Source organism: Balaenoptera acutorostrata, chromosome 2 (genome assembly GCF_949987535.1).
Source record: "Balaenoptera acutorostrata chromosome 2, mBalAcu1.1, whole genome shotgun sequence".
In the NCBI taxonomy this organism is placed as follows: domain Eukaryota; kingdom Metazoa; phylum Chordata; class Mammalia; order Artiodactyla; family Balaenopteridae; genus Balaenoptera; species Balaenoptera acutorostrata.
In genome coordinates this window covers 28,136,301-28,153,948 of record NC_080065.1, presented here as the reverse complement: position 1 = coordinate 28,153,948, position 17,648 = coordinate 28,136,301, and positions in this window count along the sequence as shown.

The window sequence follows — 17,648 nt, the reverse complement described above, 5'->3', positions numbered from 1 at the left end:
AATTATTTGGTGTGATCACACCCACTGACAACAAAGTTCTCTTCTTTGCATGAATGATTAGGCAGAATGCCATTTAAACTACATGGTGGTAAGTGAAATGGACTTTTGTTTTTCTTTCTGGCAAATGTAATTTAAGTAAGATGATTTAGTAATGAGCAAACAAAATAAAAAGACAAAAATTTAATGACAGTAATGCTTCAGTGCCTAGATTAATGTTTGTGGTGGTTCTATTCATCATATTGGGGTTAAAACTAACAGAATATCACTTCATTTTGTGTCATGAGAATTGAGACTAAATGCCTTTAGACAGAACAACAATCAGAGGAGCATGCCCTACTAACCTCTGCTTCAGGATAACCGGAAGAGACTTAGAAGCAATAGAAAGAAACTCCACTAGATAAGATGCTTATATGTTAAGGGGCAGGCAATTCAACTGGTTTATTCAAGGTGGTGAAAACATTCAGTTCAGTAGGAGCATGAGGGGACGATGTTTCTTCTAACACAAGAATAGTCTAGGATTGACTCTTTCAGGGTCATGGACAGGAAAGGTCATCCTATCCTAGCACAGAGTTACAAAACGAACACTTTCAAATGTATATGAGTTTGGAGATTGAGGATGAGAAGCTCAGATATAGCAATCAAAATTCTGGATAAATTTATTAAGGTTCAACTATAAATGTTAAAACCTTAGAAATATTATCTAAACAAATTAAAAAATCTAGTTGTCTTGCCCATACAGAAAGGACTACTCTGACAAATGAGAAAATGCTTTAATGAAATACATTTAGGACACATTTAATGTATTCACAGACATTGGTAAAATTCTGTCTTACAGTTAAAAAAAAATTTTTTTTAAGGTATTTGATTATTTGCAGTGATGCTTCTCAGTGGTCAGGAGGCTTGTGATGTTTTGGAACACTTTATAGATTACTAAAAATCATCAGCTCTAACACTGGCGTCAAGAAGGTATTACAATTGCATGAACTTTTAATAAATGCATTCAAATAAACGTCAGCCAAAACTCCAAACTTGCACATTGAATCCTTTCGTTTCATTACCTTCAGAATATGATTTCATAGGAAATGTCAATGTCGATATAGACTTTACAATAGCATATATGATTAGAATTTCATTTGTATATATTAACAGCTTTCAAACTGTATGAGATATAGTTTATATCTTTTGAGAGGTTTCTTTTTTTTAAGTTTTGACTTCCTACATCAAAAGAGGTTAAAAATAACTATGTAAATAGGATCCAGCTGAATGTTATATGGTCTTTCCTTATTCCCAAGGGTCACATTCATGACATAGCACTGAATTAATGTTAAAATATTGTTCTGAGAGGAGTGTTGACATAAGATAATGTGATTTATGCTTCCCATCCATCATATTGACAGATTTTAGACAGATGTTGCTGTTTGTCAAACATGGTACAAAACAAGGCAAAACCTCATAATATCATAAAAACTATTTGCCTTTATCACCAACTCATCCATCTTTCATTCCTATGAAAATTTTAGTGTTAGAAATAATGATTGATTCAATAGGAAATTTTAAGATATGTTTTTGTTAAACAGTTTTCCCCTGAAGACACTTAACACCTGTCACTCAGTTGTCATTCAAATAAAGTGTGGTATTTTAATTTCAGTCAAATAAATATATAAAGTGTATTACATATGAAAAGAATGAACATGGTTTGAGGGATTTTGTTTTAGATAAATGAAACAAAATAAATACCAGGGAAGTGAATGTCGATCGAGTGATTTTTTTTTCTTAACAAACCTTAAATGCTGGTTATGATAAAATAGTAACCCTTCCAACTTTCTGAAATTCTCTTCAATACATTCAGACAGCATTTTATGTATATGAGCTGAATCTCTTTCTTGTGATATGTAAAAGTGTGCATTAATAAATCACTAAATGTACAGTATCAGGCCCCTGAGGCAGGTGAGAGACCATTTGAATAGCAAATACCTATGTTATTTGTTATGTAAGACAACAACAGAAAGGTCATCCATAAGATAATTACTAGAAACCATTTTTTTTCAATTTATATGACTCTTTGCCTTATATTTGTTTTTTTCACACTATTTGTTACACTCATGTGTAGGGTCACCCATTACACTAACTGGGTGTCCATGAATTTATCAGATAAAAATCAAGGGAGCAGAATATTTTCCTACTCTCTAGGAGGGCTATCAATCTTGGAAACCGTTATCAATTACTGCTTTCATGTAATTCTTAGTATAAATAGTACTTTATTGGTCTCTGCAGCTCATACAAAAAAGGCTTATGACTTGGATTCAGCTTTCCAGTGTATTATATTTTAACTGAAAAAAACATGTGAAAGTATAATCTTCTGAAGCTTTTAATAACAATTCAAGTTACTATAGTATCAGATGGTTAATATTATAAAATAATTACATTAAAGCATTACTTCCAAGTGTGATACATAGAAAGTAGCAATAGTTTTACCTAGGATGAATATTAAAATGCAGATTTCTTAGAAACTGAACCAAATAACCCTAAATAGCTGTTTGAAAATCACAGCCATTAAAGGTTTAGGAAAAGAAAAAAATATAAACCCTTACATGGCTAGCATTTAGTTTTCTGTGAATAGAAAATTAGAGCCATCAGATTCTGAGGTTCAGTATCAGAGGTTTTCTTTTGTATACAGACCTCAAGAATCTTCATCTTAAACTAGCATTCCAGGTGCCTTACTACAAAAGTACCTGGAACAAGACTTTCCAAAATATTGAAATAAAAAACATATAGAAAGGCTTAATAGAAAGCGATATATTACTATCAGAACGGACAGAGGGTTATATTTTGAAGGCAAAGATATGACAGTAATCAAGACAGTATGGTACTGGCACAAAAACAGAAATATAGATCAATGGAACAGGATAGAAAGCCCAGAGATAAACCCACACACATATGGTCACCTTATCTTTTATAAAGGAGGCAAGAATATACAATGGAGAAAAGACAGCCTCTTCAATAAGTGGTGCTGGGAAAACTGGACAGCTACATGTAAAAGAATGAAATTAGAACACTCCCTAACACCATACACAAATATAAACTCAAAATTGATTAAAGACCTAAGTGTAAGGCCAGACACTATGAAACTCTTAGAGAAAAACATAGGCAGAACACTCTATGACATAAATCACAGCAAGATCCTCTTTGACCCACATCCTAGAGAAATGGAAATAAAAACAAAAATAAACAAATGGGACCTAATGAAATTTAAAAGCTTTTGCACAGCAAAGGAAACCACGAACAAGACGAAAAGACAACCCTCAGAACAGGAGAAAATATTTGCAAATGAAGCAACTGACAAAGGATTAATCTCCAAAATATACAAGCAGCTCATGCAGCTCAATATCCAAAAAACAAACAACCCAATCCAAAAATGGGCAGAAGATCTAAACAGACATTTCTCCAAAGAAGATCTACAGATTGCCAACAAACACATGAAAGGATGCTCAACATCACTAATCATTAGAGAAATGCAAATCAAAACTACAATGAGATATCACCTCATACCAGTCAGAATGGCCATCATCAAAAAATCTAGAAACAGTAAATGCTGGAGAGGGTGTGGAGAAAAGGGACCCCTCTTGCACTCTTGGTAGGTATGTAAATTGATACAGTCACTGTGGAGAACAGTATGGAGGCTCCTTAAAAAACTAAAAACTACCATATGACCCAGCAATCCCACTACTGGGCATATACCCTGAGAAAACCATAATTCAAAAAGAGTCATGTACCACAGTGTTCACTGCAACTCTATTTACAATAGCAAGGACATGGAAGCAACCTAAGTTTCCATTGACAGATGAATGGATAAAGAAGATGTGGAACATATATACAAAGGATTATTACTCAGCCATGAAAAGAAACAAAATTGAGTTATTTGTAGTGAGGTGGATGGACCTAGAGTCTGTCATACGGAGTGAAGTAAGTCAGAAAGAGAAAAGCAAATACCATATGCCAACACATATATATGGAATCTTAAAAAAAAAGGTTCTGAAGAACCTAGGAGCAGGACAGGAATAAAGACTTATATGTAGAGAGTGGACTTGAGGACACAGGGAGGGGGAAGGGTAAGCTGGGACGAAGTGAGATAGTGACATGGGCATATATACACTTCCAAATGTAAACTAGATAGCTAGTGGGAAGCAGCCACATAGCACAGGGAGATCAGCTCGGTGCTTTGTGACCACCTAGAGGGGTGAGATAGGGAGGGTGAGAGGGAGATGCAAGAGGGAAGAGATATGGGGATATATGTATATGTATAGCTGATTCGGTTTGTTATAAAGCAGAAACTAACACACCATTGTAAAGCAATTATACTCCAATAAAGATGTTAAAGGTAAATAAATAAATAAAGGGGTTCCCTGGTGGCGCAGTGGTTAAGAGACTGCCTGTCAATGCAGTGGACACAGGTTTGAGCCCTGGTTTGGGAAGATCTCACATGCCACGGACCAACTACACCTGTGAACCACAACTACTGAAGCCCACGGGACTAGAGCCCATGCTCTACAGCAAGACAAACCACCGCAATCAGAAGCCCGCGCACCACAACCAAGAGTAGCCCCCGCTCGCTGCAACTAGAGAAAGCCCTCATGCAGCAACAAAGACCCAACACAGCCAAAAATAAATTAAAAATATAAATAAATAAAGTACCTCATATAAGTGGAAAAAATAAAATAAAAGGGTGCTTATTGTATGAATACATGGAAAGTACTGAAAAAGCAGAAAAGTATGAAAAGATACACAACAAATTATCATGGATATAGAATGTAGGTCAGATCATAGTTGACATCGAACAAAGTGGTAAGGCTGTCTTTTATTTTTCCAGAAGACCAGCTGCTCCTGACTCTGTAAGTCACCATTGTGGAGCCCACCCAAATCATGTCTCCTTCCACCGTTCCTGCTTCCACAAATAACTTCCTCTAACCCAGGTCTTGGCTTACTCATGGCTTCTTCTGTCTCAAAATGTTGCTCCTCAGTGTGTGCCTCCTTTTTCAGCATTACTGTATTTATTAAGAAAATGTATTGCATATATTGAATGCTTATTTCATACCAAATCCATCTACCTACATGGTCTCATTTACTCACCACAGCAACCTCATGGCGTAAACGTTACTACAATTAACATTTTGGAGTCAGAAAGCTGAAGCTTAATAAAGTTAACTAATACGCCACAAATCACAAATGTAATATTGCTGATAATATGGTGCTAATTCCAGATTTAGTTCTTAACCTCAACCAGCTCTTTCCCACCACGGTAATGTTCTTTCTTTCTTTGTCTGGCATACAAAGGGTAGACTCTGTTTGGAACAGAGCTGATGTTAAAGAGATTTTGTTTACTCAACTATTTTCATTGGCCAGTGATGACCTACAGATGGCTTCCACCAGTCCAATCAGTTGTCACCTGGAAAGTAGGTTCACTGGTTTCAAGACGTGGTATTCCATTTGTAAAGTTCACCTTCATAAAGCTGTTGAGGTTACACATACTCAGAAGAAAATATAATGTGAGACCTTGATTAGAACTGTAATATTTTAGACTTCAGAAAAGTCTATCTATTAGTCATAACTCAACAAAACAGATCATTACCATGTGCACTTTAGCTAATTTCTTCTATTTTCAAATTTGTGTCATGAATTATATAGTTGGAGTTTTACTGTGCATACAGTATTATAGCACAATTTTAGTATAGATACATGAGTGATCTTCTGTATAATTTTCTCAACACTTCTCTAAAAATATAGGAATAATGTACCAAATATTTTAAAATTTCATTAAAGTATAATAGCCATAGTGATACCAAGAAGACAAGAATTTTTGCTCCAGAACAAAGAACAAATATATGCATATATTCCAGCTTTTTCCTTGTTGAGGGGGCCTCACATTGCTTCAACTTGCATACAACCTGAAACCTCACTCTTTCACATTCAGAACTTTTAAATTCTGGCATTGCTAAATCTATTAATTCTTTCCATTATAATTTGTATCTTTTGGGTCCATTTTAAAAATCTTTCTCTATATCCAAGTTTCTAAATCTATTCTCATATATTTTCTCCTAATAAGTGTGAGTATTTCATATTTGGGTTTTTCTTTCTTTCAGAATATATTCTGTATGTGGAACTATGTCTTTTTATTTCAATGTAACTTTATATCTTTTATTTCAGGAAAACATTTCTATATACTGAAGCATATTTTCTTTCACATGTTATGTTTATTATGAACCCCATTTTGTTTATATTTGTCTTCATATCTATCCTTTATTCTTATATTTTCTGTCTACTGTGTATATGAGTATTTTCATCATGTCTAGCTAGCACTTAACATATATTTCCCAGATTATTCATTTTATTTTTATTTTTAATGTTGAATTATTTGTCTATTTATTACATTCCTTTTTCCTTTTGAATGACTCTCTCAGCTGAAGTAGCTCATTTTTATATCATCTTTTTTCTTATAACATTTTCTGTTCTGTTTTGAATCTTCTGATCTCTTCTTTCAGGTTTTTCTTTTTTTTTTAACATCTTTATTGGAATATAATTGCTTTACAATGTTATGTTAGTTTCTGCTGTATAACAAAGTGAATCATCTATATGCATACCTATACCCCCATATCCCCTCCCTCTTGTGTCTCCCTCCCACCCTCCCTATGTCATCCTTCTAGGTGATCACAAAGCACCGAGCTGATCTCCCTGTACTATGCAGCTGCTTCCCACTAGCTATCTATTTTACGTTTGGTAGTGTATATACATCAGTGCTACTCTCTCACTTCGTCCCAGCTTACCCTTTCCCACCATGCCCTCAAATCCATTCTCTACATCTTTATCTTTATTCTTGTCCTGCCCCTAGGTTCATCAGAACCATTTTGTTTCTTTTAAATTCCATATATATGTGTTAGCATACGGTATTTGTTTTTCTCTTTCTGACTTACTTCACTTTGTATGACAGACTCTAGGTCCATCCACCTCACTACAAATAACTCAATTTCATTTCTTTTTATGGCTGAGTAATATTCCATGTATATATGTGCCACATCTTCTTTCTCCATTCACCTGTCGATGGACACTTAGGTTGTTTCCATGTCCTGCCTATTGTAAATAGAGCTGCAATGAACATTGTGCTACATGACTCTTTTTGAATTATGGTTTTCTCAGGGTATATGCCCAGTAGTGGGATTGCTGGGTCGTATGGTAGTTTTTAGTTTTTTAAGGAGCCTCCATACTGTTCTCCACAGTGACTGTATCAATTTACATACCTACCAAGAGTGCAAGAGGGGTCCCTTTTCTCCACACCCTCTCCAGCATTTACTGTTTCTAGATTTTTTGATGATGGCCATTCTGACTGGTATGAGGTGATATCTCATTGTAGTTTTGATTTGCATTTCTCTAATGATTAGTGATGTTGAGCATCCTTTCATGTGTTTGTTGGCAATCTGTAGATCTTCTTTGGAGAAATGTCTGTTTAGATCTTCTGCCCATTTTTGGATTGGGTTGTTTGTTTTTTGGATATTGAGCTGCATGAGCTGCTTGTATATTTTGGAGATTAATCCTTTGTCAGTTGCTTCATTTGCAAATATTTTCTCCTGTTCTGAGGGTTGTCTTTTCGTCTTGTTCGTGGTTTCCTTTGCTGTGCAAAAGCTTTTAAATTTCATTAGGTCCCATTTGTTTATTTTTGTTTTTATTTCCATTTCTCTAGGATGTGGGTCAAAGAGGATCTTGCTGTGATTTATGTCATAGAGTGTTCTGCCTATGTTTTTCTCTAAGAGTTTCATAGTGTCTGGCCTTACACTTAGGTCTTTAATCAATTTTGAGTTTATATTTGTGTATGGTGTTAGGGAGTGTTCTAATTTCATTCTTTTACATGTAGCTGTCCAGTTTTCCCAGCACCACTTATTGAAGAGGCTGTCTTTTCTCCATTGTATATTCTTGCCTCCTTTATAAAAGATAAGGTGACCATATGTGTGTGGGTTTATCTCTGGGCTTTCTATCCTGTTCCATTGATCTATATTTCTGTTTTTGTGCCAATACCATACTGTCTTGATGACTGTAGCTTTGTCGTATAGTCTGAAGTCAGAGAGCGTGATTCCTCCAGCTCTGTTTTTCTTTCTCAAGATTGCTTTGGCTATTCGGCATGTTTTGTGTTTCCCTACAAATTGTGAAATTTTTTGTCCTAGTTCTGTGAAAAATGCCGTTGGTAGTTTGATAGGGAATGCATTGAATCTGTAGATTGCTTTGTGTAGTATAGTCATTTTCACAATGTTGATTCTTCCAAATCAAGAACATGGTATATCTCTTCATCTGTTTGTATCATGTTTACTTTCTTTCATCAATGTCTTATAGTTTTCTGCATACATGTCTTTTGTCTCCTTAGGTAGGTTTATTCCTAGGTATTTTATTCTTTTTGTTGCAATGGTAAATGGGAGTGTTTCCTTAATTTCTCTTTCAGATTTTTCATTGTTAGTGTATAAGAATGCAGGAGATTTCTGTGCATTAATTTTATATCCTTCTACTTTATCAAATTCATTGATTAGCTCTAGTAGTTTTCTGGTGGCATTTTTAGGATTCTCTATGTATAGTATCATGTCATCTGCAAACAGTGACAGTTTTACTTCTTCTTTTGTCATTTGTATTCATTTTATTTCTTTTTTCTTCTCTGATTGCTGTGGCTAAAACTTCGAACACTATGTCGAATAATAGTGGTGAGAGTGGGCAACCTTGTCTTGTTCCTGATCTTAGAGGAAATGGTTTCAGTTTTTCACCATTGAGAATGATGTTGGCTGTGGGTTTGTCATATATGGCCTTTATTATGTTGAGATAAGTTCCCCCTATGACCACTTTCTGGAGAGTTTTTTTTATCATAGATGGGTGTTGAATTTTGTCGAAACCTTTTTCTGCATCTATTGAGATCATCATATGGTTTTTATCCTTCAGTTTGTTAATATGGTGTATCACATTGAATGATTTGCATATATTGAAGAATCCTTGCATTCCTGGGATAAGCCCCACTTGATCATGGTGTATGATCCTTTTAATGTGCTGTTGGATTCTATTTGCTAGTGTTTTGTTGAGGATTTTTGCATCTGTGTTCATCAGTGATACTGGCCTGTAGTTTTCTTTTTTTGCGACGTCTTCGTCTGGGTTTGGTATCAGCGTGATGGTGGCCTTGTAGAATGAGTTTGAGAGTGTTCCTCCCTCTGCTATATTTTGGAAGAGTTTGGGAAGGATAGGTGTTAGCTCTTCTCTAAATGTTTGATAGAATTCACCTGTAAAGCCATCTGGTCCTGGGCTTTTGTTTGTTGGAAACTTTTTAGTCACAGTTTCAATTTTGGTGCTTGTGATTGGTCTGTTCATATTGTCTATTTCTTCCTGGTTCAGTCTCGGAAGGTTGTGCTTTTCTAAGAATTTGTCCATTTCTTCCAGGTTGTCCATTTCATTGGCATATAGTTGCTTGTAGTAATCTCACATGATCCTTTGTATTTCTGCAGTGTCAGTTGTTACTTCTCCTTTTTCATTTCTAATTCTGTTGATTTGAGCCTTCTTCCTTTTTTTCTTGATGAGTCTGGCTAATGGCTTATCAATTTTGTTTATCTTCTCAAAAAACCCAGCTTTTAGTTTTATTGATTTTTGCTATTGTTTCCTTCATTTCTTTTTTATTTATTTCTTATCTCATCTTTATGATTTCTTTCCTTCTGCTAACTTTTGGGTTTTTTTTCTTCTTCTTTCTCTAATTGTTTTAGGTTTAAGTTTAGGTTGTTTATTAGGTTTTTCTTTAAGTGTTTATCTTGTCTGTTATCAATTTCAGAATATGAAATACTGTTTGCAATTCTCATGTGTTTCTTAATCTCCTTTTTATTTTATTATTTGATGTTTTCTTAAGCTTTTAAAAATAATTTAACTGTTTTTCTGAATAGTCCTATGGTTGCATTCTTTCTCGTCACTCCTTTGAAAGTAGCTTCCAAATAATTGTGGTGTGTGTATGTGCATACCTGGTGAGAGAGGAGAGGGGAAGAGTGATTGCTATATCAATCTGCCACATCCACTTGTGAGTCTCCCTTGGCTTTCACATTCATGTGTCTACATGGCTCACAGCAAAAACTTCCTGTCTCCTTTTTCACTCCAGCTTCATTTGTAGAGTTCTTCCTGTGCTAGTAGGTTAGGTTGTAGGGATCTGCATTTCTTTAATTGTGGTGTCTAAATCAGCCATATCTTTATTACCTAGAAACTTGTTAGAGGTGCACATTTACAGGCCCCGTGCTATACCTACTAAGTCAGGAACAATGTGCTTGGGGCCCAGAAATCTGTTTCATAAGTGCTATAAGTGATTTTAATGCATAGTAAAATATGACAACTCCTGATAATGAACAACAGAATTACACTGCAAGTTTCTATTTCTCTCTACTCTGATGCCATCTCTGTTCTAGAGTGTTTAATGGCTTTTCTGCTCTTGAACTCTTTCATGTATCCACTCAATACCCCGTATGTTATCATTTTATTCAAAGATTGATGGCTATCTTTCAAGTCAGTGAAACTTACTTTAGAGAATATATATAGCCTGCTCAAGGTCTAAGGAGGAATATGTCAATCTTCCAATAACAATCTCATCAAGGTCTTGATTCTCCCAGAGTTTGTGTTTGGAGATCATAGCATGTATATTGTTTTATATATGTTGAAGGGTTTTTTGTTTGTTTGCTTTTTGTTTTTTATTCAATTTCTTATTCCCCTGCAATTCCCCTGTAGTCTAAATTAACAGTCCTTGGAGAAAAAATACAATGAAAATAAAACAAAAGAAAATAAAACATAAACTTCTAATCCTTGCTATTCAAATCCAAAGGTACAAAGAAAAGAAAAGCACCAAGGCATTATTTAATTTCTTGGATCAAAAACGTTAAATAAATGAGACTATACTTTAAGCTTAAAGTAGAACATTAGAAAGAGGCATTCATGAAGTTTTGTATGAACAAAACATTTGCCATAAATCAACTTGTGTATAAGATTTAAGTTTCATTGAGTCAAGAATAATAATTTTGAAGTGTATTTTAAATTAAAATATATCCATAGTATGCATGTATGTATCCTGTAAAGTAGTCTCTCACTATAGTTAAGATAATACTAATAGATCTTAAATGAAACCATAAATAAAATCATGGAATGACCTTTGTTAGCAGAAATGAAATATTAATGGGTAACTTCTTATGTACAAAACAGAATTATCAAACAGGTGTTGTTCCGGGAAGAAAATTTTCTTAGGTAAGATAAGAAATGAACTTAATATCTACTAGTACTCTCTATTCAATGAATATTGGAGACTGGGCAGCCTGAGTATTATTTTAAATATTTGTCGTATTAGCAAATAACATATATTTATAATAACCAGAATGTAGGTTTTAAATATTGATCAGAGCTCTGCTATTTCATGTTAATGAAGTAACTTTCATGTTAAGATGCTTTGCTTTGTTTTTGAGTCAAGGAAAAAAAAATATTTCACAATGCTATAAATACTCTTTAATAAATAATCGTCATCATAAACTTCTTAGCAGTTTATCCTTTTAAAGCTAATGTTTTCTGGTAACAGAAGCCTTCATAGTCCTTTAGCCATTGATTAATTTCAATAATTAATAGAGATTTTTATAGTTAATCCTCAAAGCATGCATTTCATATTAATATTCTGACTTTTAAGCAGAAAATTAACAAATTTTGTAATCCAAGGGGAGAATGAATTCATAATTATTTGGCAAACAAAATGCCTTTCCAGTAAAATGTCCATGAATTTATCTCTAAGTCAAAATCTTTTGTTGGCCATTTATCATTACTAGCTTACTGAATTTTATTTTGATCCCCGCATTCACTTTTTCTCTCTCTCTCTCTTTCTCCTGTATTAGCTTTCATTAATATTGTTTGAAAAGTTAGTTTTTACATGAGACACTGCCAAATCATTGAAAAAAAAAATACAACTACAGTTATGCAGAAAAGAGTCATTTCTTCCTTAGTCCCCTCCCAGAAAAAAAAAACAAAAAACTATTTTTAGACCTCTCATAATAATAGGCTGCTTCTCATTGACTGTGGTATGTGCTAGATCCTGTGCTAAGGACTTAACTGTCTCATTTAATCCTACAATTTCTTTTTTAAGGAATGTATTACTTTATCCATTTTATGGTAAAGTAATTCACAGTGATTAAGTCACAGAACTCAATGTCTTAGAGGTAGTAAATGTTATATTAGGATTTTAAGTGTGATTCTATGTAAAAAGCCTTCACAAAAATAAAGGGATAATTTTCACAAAAGAAGTTGCATACAACACTACCAAATGTAAAATAGATAGCTAGTGGGAAGCAGCCACATAGCACAGGGAGATCAGCTTGGTGCTTTGTGACCATCTAGAGGGATGGGATAGGGAGGGAGGGAGGGAGACGCAAGAGGGAGGGATATGGGGATATATGTATACATATAGCTGATTCACTTTGTTATACAGCAGAAACTAACACCACATTGTAAAGCAATTATACTCCAGTAAAGATGTTAAAAAAAAAAAAAAAAGAAAGTTGCGTACGTTTTTCTAAAAACTTGGAGAGACATTTCCAAGTCAGCTACTTTCCCCATTTTTGCCAAGAATTTTTTATTTTCGGCATGGTTTTCTTTTGAGGCAGTTTCTTAAAGTATCCTCTAGTCTCTGAAAGAAGACAAATTCTTGTTTAAATCTCTCTGACTTTCATGGTATTCCTGATTGGGGACCTAAACTGTGAGACTGTTTTTGCTAAGAAGGTATTACACTGTATTAGAAAGGCTGCATCAAATGAAGAATGTCTTACACTATTCTAGGGATTTTGCATTTTTCCTAAGTTAATATAACTTTTTGCATAACAGAGGATACTCCAAATTTAAGACATTAAACTTTTATTCATTTAAAAATGTGTAGGGCTATCTTTGATTGAAATGAGAGGCTTAATTGAATTTCAGCTAAAATAAGTCTTTTATCTCTTTTTCACTTTACTAGTTAAAACTCAAATTCAGCAATAAAAAAGCCAGAGTAACAATAGTTCCATTTAAACGGGACAAATAATTATCTCTGCACTGTGAATATCATCACACCTGAATGTTTCGTGACATCATTATTGCTATTTTCCATTCCACTTAGTTCCATTCATTGCATTAAAGTGTATTTTTAGCTTCTCTTATGGCTATATGGGTTCACAGTGGTTCACTATTTAAATAGCTATGGAAACATTAACCAAGTGAGTGGAAGTCAGAGGGCAAGAATATGGAATAGAAGAGGAAGATGTTGATGCAATATAATGTAGGTACAAGAGTGTCAATGCCTACACTATGTGGAAGAGATATAGAATATGTTGAAGATATGCCATGTTCTCTCAACATTGGCTGACAGTGTTGTGGAAAGTCTTGACTGATTTAGGTCTAAATTGGGGGCAAAAATCTTTCTCATAGTCAACAGATGATTCAGGGAGTAAAACAAGATATTCTTTCTACTATTCTCTATATTAACTTCTATGCCCCACTTGTCAGCTGGATTCAGCATATTAGTCACTGTATCAAGTTCTGATTAGACAAGGCCACTGCTATTAACCTTACATGCTCTGATGGATAGATAGATAGATAGATAGATAGATAGATAGAATAAATGTCTAATTACTAGTTCTATTTCTTGATATTAAATAAAGAAATAAAACATCCATATCTAGCAAAAGAAGGCATCTATATGTTAGAAAAGTAACTTTACTGCTAATATAAAATTTATTTTGCTGATATAATTAGATATCTTTGATATACGTCGTTGCCTCAGGAGTCCCTCAAAATAAAGTTTCTTCTACTTGCTTAACCATACAATACACATATTTTCATTTGAGAAGCTAATTCAAGTTGCTCATCTGGAATCTCTTTGTAAGAACGATTCATAACTGTGTCTGAATGAGGAAGAAAATACATACATATTTTTATTGGTTTTAAAAAATCATGGTAATGACTACTTATTACATGTAGTTTTACTGGAAACACATTGTTTTATTAAACATGAGGTCCATGAAATCAAACATATTAGTGATCATTATTGACAGTAAAATCACTGTTCTATTTAATGTGATTTAATAGAATGACTTCTGATTTATCATGAATGATATTAATAATATTCCCTGGTTTCCCACAGGAAATAGCCAAAAAATTCAAATAAAAAGATGGAAAAGTTGTGACAATATTGTGTCTTATCTCTTTTGCTCCAATCTACTTGGAGCAAAAGAGTTAAGACATTATTTCCTACCACTGATACAATGGGTATTATTTGAAATTTCCTTGGGATCTGAATGCCTATTTGACTTTCAGGCAAATTTTACATTCTCTTCCCCTCTGTTTGGAAATTGAAACGTTTATATTATTACATTATTTCATTATGGTGTATTACTTGCCTGACTGAAGAAGAAAAGGATATTCTTGCTCATCTGAAAACCAATGTACCCAACGTATAATTCTTCTAATTTGAAATAATTATGCTACACAAAGTGCAAAGCCATTTATTATATTTGATTCATTGCATCAATTTTCCTTTAAGTTGTTTAAGATATAATATGCCTTGCAAGAATCATTTCTGTAGCACGTGACAAAATTTCAAGAAAAAAAGCAAAAATGCGGGCACTTTATTTACCTCTGAGCAAATATGCCAAACCACTTAAACAGAGGGAATTACCATATATTTTTACATGGAAAAATAAAATAAGAGATAAAGGGAATATTGGAGAAGGAAGCTGTATGGATCCATTAGGACTATAGAAGATGGAGAATTTAAGTCTCCTAATTACTCGCTTTCCAGTTAATTCTACATAATTTTCAAATGCTAGTAACAAAAAATCACACTTAGAATGACTAATTTGGCTTATCTACTCTATTCTTAGACTGGACATAGTTGCAGCTCAGAAGCAAATTACTGAGGTGGAGAATTACAAAGCTTTTCTTATCTAAGGAAATACACCTTGTCTATTTCTGAAGGGAACATGTGAACTGAACAACTGAAATGTTTCTCAGGTAAGCACGTATATTTAAAAGGTATTTAGCTAGATTCATTAAACATTTTAATAAATATCTTCATTTATTAAATAAATACTTAATAAATATCTTTAATATTTTGTAAAATGAACTAAGTAAGAAAAGTAACACCACTATATTAACAAATACTAGCTAATATTGTATATTTTACACCATTAAAATTAGAGAAAAAAATAGAAAAGCCCCATTTTCCTGGACCTCCCATAAATTGTTTCACTGATACTCTTGGAAAATCAACACTATAACACACTGTTTAAGAGCATGATGTCTGCAGCACAACTGTGATGCCTTGGTTCTTACACCTAACCAGCTGTGCTTTCCTGGAGGCACTCAATTTCTGTTATGTAAAATGGGGTTAATAATGGTATCTACCTCCTAGGGTTTTGAGGAGGACAGATAATGAATTTTGAACAGCAAAGCGAGCACCCACCAAGTATTACCTATCATCAGCCATTTTGCCTATATTTTACTAAAAAGGAAATCTCAAACATCTAAATCTATAGACAAACAGTAAAATCGTCATTTTCAAAACCTCCTGTAACATAGTCCAGTTTGATTGTTGAAATATTTCCTAACATTATGTAATTTAGCTAAACTATATGGATTTAATTACTGGACAGGGATTCAGGATACGTGTGCTCAGGTCCAGCCTCTGGAATTGTAGAATTTAGACAGTGACAGTGATGTTTCTCTGTTTTCACATTGAGAACTCTCCACAAATCCTTCATATCTATAAAGATCAGGTGATTCTATGATTCTAAGCAGAGGTACCATTACATTGAAATATATAATGGTTTTTGCAGTGATGCAGGTGAGTTGCTACTAAGTCTAGTGAAGATATACCATGGTGAATAAGACTTCTCTTATCCTTTCTAGAGTTAGAATAACATGAACTTAAAATAATAACTCATCTCAGGAAAAATATGCAAGGAAATGTGAAAAATTAAATATCCTCTTGAATAATTTTTCATCTTTTCTAGGACATTTTTATTTGATTTAAATAGAAAATGATTCAATGGAACAATTTCACTTTTTTATTATAAAAATGAGAGTGACTCAATAATTGGAGTGACCACAGTATATAATTAGAGAAATTATTTTAGAAAAATTAAGTAGCAAATGTATTGAGATCCTTATTAGACTAGGAAATGAAAGACTATAATCCAGAGACCCATTCATGTGAGTTGGTCGTCACATTTATTCAAATAATAAAATGTCTTTTTTAAGTTAAAAAAATGTTGTGAAAGAACAATGAAAGATTTCCTTCAACTATGTAATTGATTGAAATGCAAAATAAGTTTTGAATAGTCTTCAGTAGAGAACTATATAATTATATTATTTTCAGTTTAAAAAACTTCAGTCTGATAGTTTTGGTTATATGAAATAATCAGTATGATCCTCTGCACCTGACAGATAATTCAACAATCATTAATTTTTGTGTTGGAATTCACTCAGAGACACCCATGAAGATGAATAAATACTATGAAGCATCTTTTTTTATACAGAGGTAGAACGTCAAAAGATTTTTATATACTCCTACATTCTTCTCTTTTCTTCATTAGATAAAATTAAAATGAACTATTTTAGATTGGGGCTACAGAAGTCTGAAGGTGACTAGTTGTACTACCTTTATTCAAATATTTGTTCTTTCCATCATAAAATGGAAAAATATAGAAAACAGTAAAATGAAATAGTCGTATAATTTTTGCTGTATGATTTTGTTTCCTGTTTAGATGAATAGTAAATGTCTAATTAACTTGTACATATGACAAGCTACTTTTACCCCCAAATATTTGCAATTGAATTAATATCATTTATTGAATAATGTATCCTTTCTTCACTAATTTGAAATGCCATGCTTTTTATATATAACTCATTGTTATTTACACAGGAATTTGTTTCTGGGTTGTTTTCTGAAAGTCCAGTCTTGAACCTGCATTTCACTCTGGATTACTTGAGTTTTCCATGGCAGATAACCTATGACTTCAGCTCTACTCTTTATTCTTCTTTATCATTTTTTTTCCCATGGATTTAGAACCAACATACATAATTTCATTAAAATTATCAGATTTTTAAATGTATTGTATTGAATTTATTAATAGAATTGCCACTTTTAAATACAGTTTTCCATTCAGAAACAGCATTACTGTTGATTCACTGAAGTACTTCTTGTGAACTAGAGCAAAATTTTACATTTTATCCATGCATAACTCTTGCACCTTCAGTTAAATTGATTCCTATATATTCATAATTTTCATTTGCAAATGAGATATTTCTATTAAGTTTTCAGTTATGTATTGCTGATGAATGTGAACCTTCTCATTTTTTAAAGTTAATTTGTTCCTAGGTGTCTTATTGAGCTTACACAGTATAGTGGTTAGAGTATAGACTGGGCAACTAGGCTACTTGTTTTCAAATCCCAGATATGTAACTTTAGATAAACTGTGCCTCAGTCTATTCATCAGTAAAATGGGAACAATAAAAGATAACAGCTTCATAGTACTGCTGTTATAACCAACTGGTAATTTATATAAGCCATCTGGCATATAAATTTTACTTATGTTTGGATA